The following is a 14,831-nucleotide window of genomic DNA, read 5'->3' as shown; positions in this document are numbered from 1 at the left end:
AATCCCTGACTTCAAACTTTCTCAATACAGTATATTTTCTGATCTACTGACTCTGGTAAAAAGTTTGTTGACTGTGGACTTAGGTAGGCTAAAATCATTAAACAATTCAGTCTTTTCTCCATCTACCATAATGTTGCCTATGGTTCCAATGGTGAGAATTTTTGATTTCTTGATGCTAAAATATAATCCACATTTAAGTTCTCACTTCAAGTTCTCATTTTCAGCAAGCAAGGTTATTTAATTTGCATAATGCAGGGGTGTTGATCAGTCTTCCTCTGATCCTGATGCCATATTCTTCTTTACAGAGTCCAGCTTCTTGAATAATTTGCTCAGTATGCAGATTGAATAGTTAGGGAGAGAGGATACAACCCTGAAGCACACCTTTCTTTACTTTAGACCATGTGGTGTATACTTGCTCTGCTTACAGAACAGCCTTTTAGTTAAGGTGTAGGTTTTGCATGAGCACAATTATGTGTTCTGGGATTCCCGTTCTTCTCAAATTTAGCCATAATTTGCTATGATCTATGCAGTCAAATGCCTTTGTATAGTCAATAAAGCACAAATAGACATTATTCTAATAATCTCTGCTTTTAGCCAGGATCTGAACTCTTTCTTTTCCTGTGCCATCCTAATACTTCCTGAAATACTAGAGCTTATTGCAGCACTGTTTTAATCCATCTAGTTGAGCATCTTCCTCTCTTTCTTTAACTCTCCACCTTTTTGAGTACAATGTCCTTCTCCAAGGAATAACCTCTTCTAGCAACATACCCTAAGTCTGTAAGATGAAGCTTTATCATCTTTGCCTCCAAGAGGCATTCTGACTGTATCATCTCCATGACATATCTGTTTGTTCTTCTGGCAATCCATGGAATATTCATTATTCTTATTCAACATCACAACTCGAAGACATCACTTCTTCTTCTGCCTTCCTTATTCAATGTCAGATTCCTATCAAGTAACAGAAAAGACCATGACGTGAATAAGGTGTACCTTAGTCTTCAAGCTGACATCATTGCTCTTCAGTATTTTGGCGAGGTCCTTGAAAGAAGACTTGCCAAGGGCAATATGTCTCTTGATCTCCTGACTGCTGGCACCAAGGGTGTTTAATATTGATCCAAGCATGCTGAAATAAATTACCACTTCAATACCTTGACCATCTCTCATGAAGTTGCCTACTGGCCCAGTGGTAAGTACCTTTATTTTCTTGATTTTGATATTTAATCCATATTGAACACTGTAGTATTTCATCATCTGCACCATGTATTTCAAGCCTCCTCACTTTTAGCAAACAATATTGTGCTATCTCTATAATGCAGGTTGTTGATGAGTCTTCCTCTAATTAGTGACCAATTACACTAGGGTTTAATTCACTTCTTAGAATAACAAGCTAAATAAAAACATAAGAGAAGCCTGTATCCAAGAATAAACCTGAAATTGGGAAGGGGTACCTTAGCAAGATGAATAGGAATGAGAATCACAGGGAAGATGTAAGAAAGGGCTGGTTACATTGTGATTATTGAAATTAATGTTTAAAGCTATGTGTGAATGAATGTAAATTTGCTTTGCAAACTTTCACCCAAATATCTATAAAATGTTAAGAATGCAATAGCTACAATATCATTTATTTCTTACATTCTCCCTGTGATTTTCATTTCCAGTTCACACTTCTAACCTATTCCTTTCTGTTTGCTGAGGTTTATGCCCGAGAAAATACTATCCTTTTTTGCCTTACTTGGTTTATTATTCTAATGATTGAGTGCCTCTCTGATGCTGTTCAGTCCGTGTATGTGTCTGTTTTTTGACTGAATATTAAGTCGGTAATGTCAGTTTTGTTTTAGGTACAAAGAATGGCTAATGGCTACTGTCTTGGAAATTCTACCAGTTTCTATAGTACCAGTAGGTCTGGCTTTTCAGATATGTTTTATTTTTAATCCACACCCCACCACCCCATTCCACACTGTATCCAGAACCTTTTATTGTGATCAGTTTTAGTGTGATCAGCAGTGGTAGCCTGACGCCATATACGTTTTCTGGCCTGATTCACACAGTCCACTATTCCTTGGGACTAATTACTTTTATGCATCTTTGCTTTTCTTCTCTCTTTTTGTTCTGAACAGAAGAAACTATCCTTAGAGGGGGCTGCAAGCTTTTAAAAGTTCATTGTCAACTCAATCAAAGTGGGATCTAGAACATTGTCTTTGTAAATTATGCTATGCCAAATACCCTCCAAGTTATGGTCCAGAGGCCCTAAGATAAGCAACTCTTTTCTACAAGGTGTTTTTTTATGATTACCAAGTTTATATAACTTCATCCTCTGCTGGCTTTACTATGTACCTGAATATATGTATGAAATTACTAATATGAATGCAAACTCATGATAGAGAAGATACTGAAATTGTTAACAAGTTCTGCTTACTTGGTTCCACAATCAACACTCTTGGCATAGTCAGTCAGGAAATCAAAAGACAAATTGCATTGGGAAAGTCTACTGTTAGGACCTCTCTAAAGATGTGAAGAACAATGATGTAAGTCTAGAGACTAAGATGTATCTGATCCAGGCCAGGGTTTTTGCAATTAGTTGCTAATGCTTTAGAGAGCTGGACAATAATTAAAGATGATGGGGGGGGAAAGGATGTTTTTTTGCCTTTGAGTTGTGGTGCTGGAAAAAAGTGTTAACATACTGTGGACTGCTAGGAGAATAGGTCTGTTCTGGAGAGAATGAAATCAAGCTGCTCACTAGAGGCAAGAATTTTGAAGCTCTGTCTCACATACTTTGGGCATGTGGAGAGGAGAGACTAGTCCTTGGAGAGGGTCATCATGCTTGGAAAAGTGGAGGGACAACACAGGAGAAGAAGACCCAGGATGAGATGGATTGACTCAGTGACTGGAGACATGGGATTAGGTCTGTTGGAGACAATGAGATTGGCTCAGGACCCAGCAGGGTTCAGAGCTATTGTTTATAGGATCACTATGAATTGCAGGAGACTTGACTGGTGTATAACAACAATAGCAGTATGAATGCAGAAATACCATTTGCAAAGCCTGTATATGATATTGGGTGTAGAAATTTTTGCATGCCAATATCTGTCGAATTTCTCTCTTTCTCTTTACACACACACACACACACACACACACACACACACACACACACACATAATTGTTAAGTGCCATCAAGGCATAGATGACTCATAGTGACCCTATGAATGAAAGACCTGAACACTTGTATAACTTTCCTAATTTCTCTAAGTTCACAGTTTCTGGAGGCAAGCTCCTGCTTCCAAGCTTATTTTAATTTGAGAGCTCCATAAAACATTGTCCACCATGGGCAACCATTATCACATTTAACACATTAGTCACAGTGTTTACCATCACAGCAGCCCCAAGTTACCTCTGCACATCAAATTGGCAGACCAATGCTATACCACTTAGAAGAATGTTTGACTGAAAACAATTAAAACCAGGCCTGAGGGCCATAGATTAAAATCATTCACCTTTGTCTTGGTAGCATAACTTTCTATCCACTGGTCCAACAGAACTCTATGACTCACAGCAATTCTATGAACAACAGATCTGCCCCTTGTCCCATCCTATGCCGTACTCACAATCCAAGACATGCTCGAACCCATTATTGCAGTCACTGTACCACTCCATGTGTTGAGGATCTTCTTTTCTTCTCTGACCTTCCATGATGACCTTCAGCATGCTGTCATTTTCCAAGGGCTGGAATCTTAACTCTGTGTGTATGTGTGTATATATGTATGTATATACGATGAAATGGACAGATTCTGTGAGTGGAGTGGTAGGAATGAGTGTATTTGAGACAGCAAGGTTGGCACAGGATAGAACAATGGTTAGGGCTCTTCATAGGATCGCTATGAGTTGCAAGCGACTCGATGGCACATAACAACAACAACAACAACATATCTATCTATATCTATCTATATCATCTATCTCTCTCTCTATACACACACACACACACACACACACTTACACATAAAGCTCTGGTGGCCTAGTGGTGAGGAATTGCGTGGCCAACTCAAAGGTAAGTAGGCATCTTAATTCTCCCAGATGCTGTGAGAGAAAAAGATGACATTCTCTTCTTATGTAATTTACAACCTCTGAAAACCTGCTGGAGAGTTAGCTATAAATCAGTTCCAACTAGATGGCACATAACAGTAGTTCGATATTTATTAATGCTGATATTGTGGGATTATATATATGATAGTGTTTCCTGTCTTGAATATATTTCTTGTGCACATCTCTGTATCTTTCTTTAGTGATAATTATTCTGATTACCCCTTTATAATAAAAATACTTTTCAGGCTTTAGCTATCATTGTTACTTTTAGCCTATTTATTAAGTAAAAATATTTGAGGTAGCAGTTGTCTGTCAGGAGTTTGGGTTTTGGGGACAAACTCTCCATTCATTAATCTAGATTTGATGCCAAATAACAAGCAAAACTGTTAAGGAGTCACGGCTCGTGTTCTTTGGGCATTTTCAGTTAATGGAAAGAGACTGGTAGATAAATTGGCAATTAAAGGTGTGTAATTGCTGTGCTACCAGGTGAGTCCGGGTGCTGTGGACACCTTCCTCCATCTCAAATGAGGTGAAGCAGTACATCCAAGGTGATTTAAAAGATTTTCATTTATTGTTATTTTTCCGAATGAAAGAGTCATTGAATGAGAGGGAGACGCTCAAAGAAATGGGTTTACACATGATTGCAACTGTAGACTTCAGCGTGGGATGGATTGCATGGATGATACAGGATAGAGCGAGTATCAGTTATCTATAGAGTTGTTATGAGCCAACAACTCGAAACCCTGCTCTACCTTGAGTCCATTTTATTGTCTCTGACACACCTAAAACTCTATTACTTCAGTCACTGAGTAAATTAATCTTATCCAGGGTCTTCCTCTCTTACACTGTTCCTCTACCCTTCCAAGTATAACGTCCTTCTCCAAGGACTGATCCCACCTGGCAACAATCTCAAAATAATTGAGATGGAGCTTCAGAATCCTTGTTTCCAAGGAGCAGCTTGGTTTCATCCTCTCCAGGACAGACTTGTTTGTTCTCTTAACAGTTCATGGTATATTCAATACTCTTCACTAGCACCACATCTCAAGGGTGGGTCTATTAACCCCCGGGGTTAATAGACAAGATCCTGAGAGATAAACAGAAGATTTAAATTGTCAGTGATTTTCTTTCTCAAATCCACAGTCACAACCCTTGGTATTAGCAGTCAAAAAAATAAAATCTTCTATCATCCCTTAATCATTGTCCACCTTTCTGATGCATAGCAAGTAATTGTGAAGACCGTGGCTTGGATCAGTCACATCTTAGTGTCTAAACTGACATCGTTACTCTTCTGTATTTTGGAGAGGTCCCTGACAGCAGATTTTCTCAATGCAATTCATCTTTTGGTTTCCTGGCTGTGGTATCAAGAATGTTGATTGTAAAAAAAAAAAAAAAAAGAATGTTGATTGTGAAGCCAAGCAAGCTGAAGCTGTTTACAATCTCAATCTCTTAATCATCTATTATAATGTTTCCAATTGGCCCAGTGGTGGCAATCTTTGTTTTCTTGAAGTTGAGTTTTAACCCATAGTGAAGGCTGCAGTTTTGACCTTCTGCAGCAAATGCCTCAGGTCCTCCTCAATTTCAGCAAGCAGGGTCACCTGCATAACACAAGTTGTTGATGAGTCTTCCACCATTCCTGATGCCATATTCCTACTCATAAAGTCCAGACTTCCAGATGATCTGTTGCACATACAGATTGAAAAGTTATGGAGACAGAATGCATTCTTGATGCATTTCTTTCTTTATTTTGAAATATGCAGTGTTTCCTTCCTTAGTTCTGATGACAGGAGCACAATTAAGTGTTCTGGGATTCCCATTTCTCTCAAGTTAGCCACAATTTGTTCTGATTTACAAAGTCAAATGCTTTTGTATAGTCAGTAAAACACAGATAAACATTCTTCTGCTACTTTCTGCTTTCAGCTAAGATCCATCTAATATGAATTATAATGTCCCTAGTTCCATGTCTTCTTCTAAACCCTGCCCATACATCTGGCAGTTTTTCTGTTGACATGCTGCTACAGTCATTTTTGGATAATCTTCAGCAGGATCTTGTTTGCATGTGATGTTAACGATATTATATTGCTTGATAATTTCCACACCTTCAGATCACCCGTTTTTGGAATGGATCTCTCTCTCTCCACCCCCACCCCTTTTTAATATGGATCTCTTCCAGTCAGTTGACCAGGTAGTTGTCCTCCAGATTTCTTGGCACAACCTGGTGAGTACGTCCAGGGTAACATCTGTTTGTTGAAATAGTCCATTGGTATGCCATCAATTCCTGGGGTCTTGTTTGCTGCCAATTCATTCAAAACAGTTTGAACTTCCTCCTCCATCACCATAGGCTCTTGATCACAAATTGTTTCATGAAATTCTCCTGTGTTAGTCAATTGTTTTTGGTACAGCTACTCTGTGTACTCCTTCCATCTCTCACTAGGGCTGTACCCTTTTTCCATGTCTAGTCAATCTGTATGTTAAGCAAATAATTTGAAAGGTGAGACTTAAAGCTGCACGTGGCATCAGGAGGCTTTCAGAAGAAAACACACCAATAGTCTGCATTATACAGATGAGACAACGTTGCTTACTGAAAGTGAAGAGAACTTGAAATGTTTGCTGCAGAAGATCAACAACTGCAGCCTTTGGTATGGATTAAATTTCACCATTGAGAAAAAAATCTTCACCACTAGATTAATAGACAAAATCCTGAGAGATGAGAGAAGATTGAAGTTCCCTATGATTTTATCTTGCTTGAATCCACAATCAATATCATTGATAATAGCAGTTGAAAAAATGAAAATATGTATTGTATTTAGGGAATCTACTGTCAAGGTGCAATGAGATAAGTTTAAAGAATAAGGTGCACCTAGTTCAGGCTATACTTTTTTTCCCCCACAATCAATGATTTATTCATTGCAAACATGTTCTTTAAGAGACAAAAACACAGGTTATATACATGGATTTCACCTGGTGGTATGCATAGGAATCAGATTAATTACATCTGCAGAAAGAACTGCTCAATATCAGCTGTGAAAACTAGGCCAGGAGATGATTGTGGAACAGACCACCAACTACTCATATGCAAGTTCAAGTTGAAGCTGAGGAAAATTAAACCAAGTCCATGGGAACCAAAATATGACTTTGAGTCTATCCCACCTGAATTTCAGAATCATCTCAGGAACAGGTTTGAGGCCTTGAACACTAGTGAGCGAAGACCAGATGAGTTGTGGAAGAATATCAAGGGTATCATCCAGGAAGATTGCAAACAGTCATTGCAAAGACAGAAGAAGAAGAGAAGGCCAAAACAGATGTTAGGAGATACTCTGAAAATTGCACTGGAGTGCAGAGAAGCCAAAGCACAGGAAGAATTCAAGATACTAAAGAGTTGAACAGAAGATTTGAAAAGGCAGCAAGGGATGACAAAGTAAAGTATTACAATGAAATCTGCAAGGAGTTGGAGTAAAAAATTCAAAAGGGCCGAACTTGCTCAGCATTTCTGAAGCTCAAGGAACTGAAGAACAAATTCAAACCTCGAGTTGCTATAATCAAGGATGCTTTGGGCAGAATATTAAATGATCCAGGAAGTATTAAAAGAAGATGGAAAGAATATACTGAGTCACTGTATCAAAAGGAATTGGCAGACACAGAAGAATTTCATGAAATAACATATGAGCAAGAGCCTATGGTGGTGAAGGAAGAAGTTCAAGCTGCTTTGAAGGAAATAGCAAAAAATAAGGTCCCAGGAATAGATGGTATCCCAATCAAGATATTTCAGCTAAAAGATGCTGCCCTGGATTTGCTCACCAAGTTGTGCCAAGAAATCTGGAGAACAACCACTTAGCCAACTGACTGGAAGAGATCTATATTTGTTCCCATCCCAAAGAAGGGTGACCCAACAGAGTGTGGAAATTATAGAACAATCTCATTGATTTCACATGCAAGCAAGATTCTCCTGAAGATTATCCAAAAACGACTAGAACAGCACATCAGCAGAGAACTGCCAGAAGTCCAGCCTGGGTGTAGAAGGGGTCATGGTACTAGGGATATTGTAGCTAATGTTAGATCTTAGCTGAAAGCAGGGAATACCAGAGGAATGTATATCTGTGCTTCATTGACTATGCAAAGGCGTTTGACTGTGTGGATCATAACAAACTGTGGCTGACTCTGAGAAGAATGGGAATCCCAGAACAATTGATCGTGCTAATGAGAAACCTATACTTGAATCAAGAGGCAGTTGTCAGAACAGAGCAAGGAAACACTGCATGGTTCCAAATTGGGAAGGGCGTACGCCAGGGATGTGTCCTGTCTCCATACCTTTTCAACCTTTAAGCTGAACAGATTATCCAGGAGGCTGGGCTCTATGAGGAGAAATATGGGGTCAAGATTGGAGGAAGAGCTATCAACAATCTACGAAATGCGAATGATACAACCCTGCTTGCTGAAACTGAGGAGGACCTGAAGCGCTTGCTGCAGAGGGTCAAGGACTGTAGCCTCCAATATGAATTGAGGCTCAATGTCAAGAAGACAAAGATTCTCACCACTGGGCCAATTGGCAGCATCAGGATGGATGGTGAAGAGATGGAGATTGTTTACAGCTTTAGTTTGCTTGGCTCCACAGTCAACACTATTGGCATCAGTAGCCAGGAAATGAAAAGATGTATTGCCATGGGAAAGTCTGCTGTTAGGGACCTCTCCAAAGTACTGAAGAGCAATGGTGTCTCTCTGGAGACTAAGGTGTGTCTGATACAGTCCATGGTCTTTGTGATCATTTGTTATGCATAAGAGCTTTGGACAATGACTAAGAAGGATAGAAGGAGAATTGATGCCTTTGAGCTGTGGTGCTGCAGAAGAGTAATGAGGGTACCATGGCTAGGGAAACAAACAGATTCATCCTGGAAAGGGTTAAACAAGGCGGCTCCTTGGAGGCAAGGATTCTGACGCTCCATCTGACATACTTTGGACATGTTGTAAGGAAGGACCGGTCCTTGGAGAGGGACATCATGCTTGATAGGGTGGAAGGACAGAACAGGAGGGGAAGGCCCTCCATGAGGTGGATTGATTCAGTGATTGGGGTAATCAGGATGGGTGTATCAGAGATGGTGTGACTGGTACAGGACAGAGCAGAGTTTAGTGCTGTTGTACATAGGGTCGTTATGAGTCGCAAGCGACTTGACAGCACATAACAACAACAACAACAATACTTGTTTTGCAGCTGAAAGAGGGATAATTACTAAGGATGAAAAGAACTGATGCTTTTGAGTTCTGATGTGGGAAAAGAATACTGAATATCCCATGGATCTTGAAGTAGGTGCTGCCATGATGATCCTTGAGGGCAAGGATGGTGAAAATTCATTTTACATATTTTGAGCATGTTGTCTGGAGGGGACAATCCTTAGAAAAGGTCATCATATTTAGAAAGGTGGAGAAGCAAAGGAGAAGGTGACCCTCAACAAGATGGATTAAAACAGTGACTGTAACAATGGTTCTGAATATATCAGAGATGATGAGGATAGCACAAGACAAGGCAAGCTTCAGAACCACGTTGATAGGACTATTATGAGTCGTAACTGACTTGAGTGCACTAGAAACAACAACAAACATGTTAGATTTCTCAATTAGCATCTGCTGTGCACACTACTCTATAGAATTTTTGAGGACTGAGACACAGTCTTTCTTTAATTTGCTTCTGCATTGAAGGTGTATTTCAAAGTGCTTCCTCCACAGTAGATATTTAATAAATATTTGCTGGCTAGCTAAACGAATGAAAAAATAAATAAAATAGAAATAGAAAGAAATGATGGTGGCCTGACTTAGAGAAATGGAATTGGGACTGTAGAAATGTAGATGGATTTAAGAGACCCAGGAGCCATGAGTGAGACTTTGTTACTGATTAAATGTATGGAATGAGGGAAAGAATGAAGATATGGATGACACTTAGCTTTCTGGCTTGAGTAATTGGTAGGATGGTAGTACCATTCTTTGGGAAAGATTGATAAATAATATCCCTGTTTACTAAAAAAAATTGTAGATAGAGCCAATCAACTGTTGTCAGTAACTGGTGCAAAGTAAAAGAAAACAAGAGATACAATAAAACACTGTGATCAGATATGCTCTACACTGTCTTCTGGAAAATTACAAAGAAACTTTGTGTCTTGATTGAATAAGACACTTCACAAATCCACTGGTATTAGCTTACTATAGCTGCCAGCACAAGTTACCTTATACTTTATTACTTTAAGCAACATTTTTTTTAACTCCTGTAGAAGGGAAAACCCTAAGAAGAACATAAGAGCAGGGCCATGCATCCTCTGACATGTCTAGGGAAGATGTTTCCTTGCCTCTTCCAGATACTGGCTTTCCTTAGCTTTTGAAAGCAAAATTATAATCTGACTCCATTTTCACATGTTTGTCCTTTTCTTATGTGTCTTCTTTTAAGGACACCAATTATTGATGCTGGTTCAACTCTAAGAGGATTTTTTCTTAATTACAGCTGTGAATACACCTTACATAAACAAGGGAATGTTTTAAGGTTCTGGGTAGAAATGGATTAAAGGGAGAACCTATTCAATCCACTATACTAGTCACAATTTTTCTATAAATAGGAAGAAATGTGAGCAGAAGAACTACACTAAAAATATTAGTTTTTGGTTTTTTGTCAGATCAGGAGATATATTGTACTGGGAAAATCTGCAGTCAAATTACTGGGGAGCAATGATGTCAGTTTAAGGACTAAGGTGTACCTATTCCAGCTCTGTTTTGGGTTTGTTTGTTGTTGTTTTGGTTTTTTTCCCCCATTCATTTGTGATGCATCTAAGAACTGGACAAATATGCATTTGAGCTGTGGTCTTCGGGACCAGTACTGAATATCCCATGGATTGCCAAAAGAACCAACAAATATGTGTTGGATAAAGTGCAGCAAGAGTATTCCTTGGAAGTTGAGATGATAAAACTTCCTCTCACATACTTCAGACATGTTGTTATATTGTCACTTGGTAAGGAACAACATGCTTGACAAGGTGGAAGGTCAGGGAAAGAGAGTAAGATTCTCAACAAGATAGATTAACCCAAGAACTGCAGCAATGGGTGAAGTGCATCATAAGTTAGGGTGGCACCGGATAGGACAGGGTTCAAATCAGTTGTTCACAAGGTCACTATGACTTGTACTTAATTCAACAACATCTAGCAACAACCAAAGGCACCTAATCTATCTCTAGCTAGTTTCCAAGCAGGAAAAATGCTTCCTCAGAATTTACTATTACGATTCTAAATCTCTTGGAAAAGAGGATATCTGAGAAACATAAGAAAGGTTTGAATCTAGTCCAGGGACAACCTGGAGTTGCCAAATGTGAAAATCATTCTGAAAATGCCCAATAAACAGAGACAGATAAATTAGATGACTAGAACTTTCTAAAGAATAAACCTTTATATACATTTAAAAAATTCTCCTAAGGAATGAAGAGAGAACCTAGAGATTGGGAAAAATTATTTGGTGACAACCTATTTGACAAGAGACTTCTTGGTTTTCATCATCAGGTTGGAACTGACCTCAAGCTGACCTTCAGGTTTTTTTAGAAGCAATAACAGAGCAATTGGTGGTTTCTATCTATGTGCATTTACGATTGCAGTGCAATTTCTTATTTCTAGGTCACTAGAGCTCCCAAATAGGTACATGACGTCAGTTTGTCCCTATAAATTCTTTCAGTCTTCTGTATGCATTAATACTAACTTGTGCTTGGAATGCAAAATTTGGAAACAAAGAAGCCTTGAAAGTCAGAAAATGTGGCTGTGATGAGAGAAAAATGAATGGAGATTAATGCATAGAATTTTGTAAGCCCAATTATTTATTAATTGCAAATACTTTTTTGAAAAGCCATAAAAAGTAAACAGTGATGGTACACATGGACATTGCTGGATGAAATATACTGGAATCAAGCTGACTACATCTGTGGAAAGAGACAAGTGAAGAAACTCATTATCATTCATCAAAACAAGACCAGGACCTACTGTGGATCAGACCATTAATTGCTCTCAAGCAAACAAAGTGGAAGCTGAATAAAATGAAGTCCAAGAGAGCCAAAATAAAAATCTCTAGTATAGTGCACCTAAATTTAGACACTATCTCAACAGTAGGTTTGAGGCATTGAAACACTGATGACAAGATGAGTTGTAGGATGACATCATAGAAATTATACACTATGAAAGCAAAAAGTTATTAAAAAGAAAATGGATGTCAGAAGAGACTCTGAAACCTGCTCTGAAAGTTAGAGAAGCTAAAGCAAATGGAAGAAATAACCAAGTAAGAGAGCTGTACAGAAGATTTCAAAGGGGACTCAAGAAGATATAACGAAGTATAAGAAAACAAGTTGAGGCCTCTGGAGAACTGCTAGTGTCAAGGAATAAGTGTAGATGTGAGAGACCTTGTTAAGGAGGCACAATGATAACTAATTCCAGAAAGAAAGGGAGGAGGTCAGAAGATCACACTGGATTCCAAGTTTAAATGAGTTAAAGGGGGAGATGCTATTATTAGTATAAATAAAGGAAAATTATTCTGGAGATTAAAAGAATTGTACAAAAGCTTAAAAAATAATATTGCCTTACAAATTTCTACCTCAGCTTCATTTTCTGTTAGATCCAATAACTGATAGGAATATTCAGCAAAGTCTTGTGAGTCCTCTTCTTGTGCTAGGCTGAGTAACATGGACAGAAGTGCATATTGTTTGTGTCTGAAATACCAGAGTGTAAATTCTGGTTCTGCTACCACATGACCAGTTTCAGCTTTCTCATCTGCCAAATAAGGCTAGAATAATAACTACTACCCAGTATGCTTGTGAAGATTGATTGTGGTCTGTTGCAAGTCTATGATTTTATAAATATATTTTTTAAAAAAAGAAAAAAGAACTCCAAATTTTCCCCATTAAGTTGGATCCAACTCATTGCTGACTTGCCAGTAAATTTTCAGAAGGTTATAAATCACACTGAATGTTATTTCCCAACTTTCTCCAGCAGAGCTTCTAGTGGTTTTGAACCTTTGAAGTAGCAGGTACCGCATTTGGGTTAACAGTGCAATTCCCTTCAGACTACACCACTAAAACTCCCCTAGGGATGTTTCCTGTGCCTTTAGGCAGAGAGGGATGATCAACTGTTGCCAAGCGAATGGGCTCTCAATGATTGTAGGTTTGCATGAAAATTCCTGGCTTAGAAAGTAATGAAGAAGTTCAAAACAGCAATTCTTTCACAAAGGGTAGTAATTTAGCTTGAGCAAGTCAAAGCACTGGTGAATAATTGAAAAATATGCATTATGATGTGCATAATTTAGCCAACTGTTCATGAAAAAGGCATCTTCACAAAGAAGTGTATTAAGTAAGATTACAGGCATGGTGTTTTTGTTTCCAACATTTTCAAAACTTTAAAGCAACACAAATTTGGAGTAGTTGACAAATACTTATTTGAGAATAAACAACAATTTTATGGGCATGAGAAATTATATAAATATTTTTATTATATGCTCTTGAGTAACTCTAAGAGACAGAATACAGAATCAGAAGTAGATTACTATTTTGCTCTTGTGTAAAACCTTTGAGTCAGTCTGAACTTCCAACCTTTAGATTAGCAGTAGAGTGCTTCAGCACTTACTGATTGCACCACCAGGGCTTATACTACATAATTAAATTCTAAGATATATTCCATATATCATGTTGTTGTTATCATTGAGCTGGAAATAGCTGACTCTGCAGCAAGTTTCAGAGACAATAAATAGCATAGCATGAGAAGAGATTGCCCATCTTTCTCCTGCCCAATGACTTGTGAATTCAATCCACTTGTCTTTGGGTTGACAGTGCAGTTCGGTCAGCAGAGCTCCATCCCATATATCATTAACAGTATATATATCCAAAAATAATATGTAATGCCCATTAGGTGGAGTTGCCTCCAACTCCTAATGACCTTATAGGGTAGAGTAGAGCTGTCTTAAAGTGTTTTCAAGGCTGTTAATCCTTATGGACATGAACCACCACATCTTTGTCCAATGGAGTGGCTGGTAACTGAGTCACCAACCTTTTGATAGGGCACTCTGGTGGTCTGAGCTACTAATCACTAAGTCACCAGGACCCTTGTTGTAACCAACAAAACTCATTGCTAAAGAGTCAAGCTGACTTGTAGCTGGTCCTCCAGTGGGTTTTTGGAGGTTGTAAATGGCACATCACAAAACTGTCCATCTTTCTCCCATGGAGATGCTGTTAAAGTCAAACTACAATAGAGGCACGGCCATTGGGTCAGCAGTGCAACTTCTGTAGATTAAGTCACCAGAGCTCTCTTTGCAATATAGTAAATACTTCATAATAAGTCTAAATTATATTTTGGTAAATTTTATATGTGATATAAACAAATATGCACATACTTAAGTTTATGGTTGTTATGTGCTGTTTAGTTGGGACCGATTTATAATTTGACCCTTCATTGGGTTTTTAGAGGCTGTAAATGAATGGGTGGAGGTTGCTCATTTTTCTCCCACAGAGTAGCTGGTGAATTAAAACCATGTTCCTTTCTATTGATAGTGCGTCTCCTTACCACTAGGCCAGCAGAAGTCCATACCTAAAGTGTTGTTGTTGTTAGGTGCTGTTAAGTTGAATATGACTCACAGCAATCCTATGAATAACAGACCTGAACCTTGTCCTATCCTGGCCATCCTCATCATCTCTGATATATCTGAGCCCATTGCTGTGCTCATAATGTCGATCTTGCTTGTTCAAAGTCTCCCTCTCTTT

The sequence above is a fragment of the Elephantulus edwardii genome, unplaced genomic scaffold (assembly GCF_000299155.1).
Source record: "Elephantulus edwardii isolate Elephantulus edwardi_28Jun2011 unplaced genomic scaffold, EleEdw1.0 scaffold00163, whole genome shotgun sequence".
Classification (NCBI taxonomy): domain Eukaryota; kingdom Metazoa; phylum Chordata; class Mammalia; order Macroscelidea; family Macroscelididae; genus Elephantulus; species Elephantulus edwardii.
The sequence above is the reverse complement of the archived record's forward strand: the minus strand, read 5'-3'. Positions refer to the sequence as shown.